Source organism: Carlito syrichta, unplaced genomic scaffold (assembly GCF_000164805.1).
Source record: "Carlito syrichta isolate Samal-C Ts95f unplaced genomic scaffold, Tarsius_syrichta-2.0.1 Scaffold288963, whole genome shotgun sequence".
Taxonomy (NCBI): domain Eukaryota; kingdom Metazoa; phylum Chordata; class Mammalia; order Primates; family Tarsiidae; genus Carlito; species Carlito syrichta.
In genome coordinates this window covers 275,525-278,105 of record NW_007233059.1, presented here as the reverse complement: position 1 = coordinate 278,105, position 2,581 = coordinate 275,525, and positions in this window count along the sequence as shown.

Sequence of the window (2,581 nt, the reverse complement as noted above, 5' to 3'; positions counted from 1 at the left end):
GGCCCCACTGTGCACCCCTGGGGTGGGGGGTGGGAGGGGCAGAGCCAGCCGACTGGGACCGAGCATCAGTGCAGCGCCACAGCCATGGCCTGCGCAGGCCTCGCAGTGACCCGCTGCACATGGGTGTGAAGGAGTGTGGGGGCGAGCTGTGTGGTCCCGTGCAAGCCCGCCCCCACCCCCATGCCAGCGATGAGCCCAAAGCCCCCCTTGGAAAATGCTGGGCTTTCCAGGGCGCCCCTTCAGGCTCTCACCCCACCACCAGGACCAGAACGGGACTTGGTCCGCCATGGGGCCCCCTCAGCGGGAAATGTGATTCCCAGGGGTCACTGGTTCTCAATGCGGAGGAAACACCTGCCATCTCTTCAAGCTTCACTACACAACCTCCTCATTCTTTTAATATTGCTTTTCTGTTTATTCCCTTTTGAAACACAACAGCCGCTCCCCTCGTCCCCAGCCACCCCCCAAACGGCAAGGCTTAATCATGCTGAAATAGGGGGGACGCTGGTTGATGGTCGATAGGCCCACGGAGAAAGAGGCCGACACACTCAGGAGAGAAAGAAGACGCCCGGGCTCTTTGACTGGAGCTGGTTTCTCAGGGTGACTTGTAGGCACAGAGTGAGCAGGGCCTCTCCCCCAGTGCCCACCCACTGATAACGGGAAGCTTCTCAAAGTAAAAGTCATGGGCCCATCACCTGGAAGTGTGTGGGGTGTTAGGCTACTTGGAAGCTTCTGCCACTGTGTATCTGAGGTCCACATGCGTAAGTCTTCTGGAACCCCATCAGTTCCGGGTCAAGATCACTTGGCTAGGGCCCCCTAGGGCTGGTCTGGGGCCTTGGTGCTCTGTGCCCTACATGGCCTCACAGCAGTCTTGCATCACCTGGCTCTTCTCTTCAGTCACAGAGAAGGAGGCCCATGAGGCCCTGCACACCCCAGCCCTGGCCTTCCTTCCCAGGCCTCATCTCCTACCACTGGTCTCCAGCACCCTCCAAGCACTCCTGAACATTCATGCAATCCCCTGCCTTTGACCTTGCTGTCCTCTCTCTCTGGGTTCCTCTTCCCACTTCCCCATCTGAAAATCACCTCCCCATGTTTCAAGATCCAGGTCAAATAATGCCTTTTTTGCTGAAAAATGCTCTGACCCACCAAACTTCCTAGCCCAGAAACTGTTCGTTTCTCTTTTCTCAGCTCATAGAGCACTTCGTTCACTATGTGATGGCAAATTGTTGCATGACTGTAGCTTCCTCAAGGAGATTTCCTCTCTGTCTCTCCAGTGCCTCACACAGGTCCCGGAGCAGTCTGACCCCCAATAAAAACTCATTTAATGAAGTTATGAATCACTGTCTCTAATGGGTTGCTGGTTTGAGGACAGGTCTTGAAGAGAAATGTTGTCCACATAAATGACAACACTATGTCTGGCTGGTTATGAGCCCTTAAAGCCTCTGAAGTTCTGGAGAGGGGAGGGCCTCATCCTGTGGTGTGGCTGGCAGCAACTTGGCCTGGCCTGTCAGGGAGGCCTTGGGTGGCACTGAGAAGTTTCCACTGGAAACGGTGTCACGTCCGTCAGGCCCCGCTCAGTCACAGGAGATGTGGACTCCCATCAAGGCTCTGATACTCACTTGCCATGTCCTCTTAAGCAAGTCATGTAACTCTTCTAGTCTCAGTTTCTTTGTTTATAAAGTGAAGAAACAGTTCTCTGAATGTCACACGGGTTCTTAGGAAGCTATGTGACCCCAGGAACCCTCTCCCACTCTATATTTTGGTTATCTGTCTTATTCTCACCAGTCTATGGAATTAAAAATTTTTTCCTTATTTATCTGTTTCTCCCCCACAAACTTAGTATAATAATTTCCATGAAGTAATAATAATAACCACTTACTATGCACCAGGCTCCATGTTAAGCCATCAATGAATTATCTCATCTAGGCACCATAACAAGACTATGAGAAAATTTGTATCTGTATCGTTCACAGAAGCAAGCACTTAGAGAATTCAATTTGCCTAGTGTTACCAGGCTACTAGGTGATAGACTGGGTATCAGACTCAAATTCATCTGACTAGGTCTAGAGCTCTAAATAATTATACTAATAGATATTCATCAAATCAAAATCAGTGAAAGCCAAATGTCAGTCATGTTTATTAGCAGTATAAGATCATTACTATCAAATTTGGAGCAGATCAGTAAAAGCATAAATCCCTGTCTTTTGGAAAGAGGAAAGGAAGAGAAGAAACCCAAAGGTGCTGTAACAAATCTGATCTTGTGCAGTGACAGAGAGGGAAAAAAACGTCAGTAGGAAAGCCCATCATTGTGGCCAGTGACAACCCAATCACCTCTGCTGGCTTCCAAGCTCATGCAGCAGATTCCAGCTCAATGCTTCCAGGAAAGAGCCTGGGTATCAATGACCACATATAGGCAGGTGTTTTAGAACCAAGACTTGATCAAAACAGCAAATATTTGCCAGGAAAACATTTTCTATGACTCAGAATCAAAAGTCAAACCACATAGAATAGTTCAAAAGAGGTGGCCATGTTTATGCAATATCTCAAGAAAGGGGAGAAAAGGAAAAAAATTCTGTTAATACGG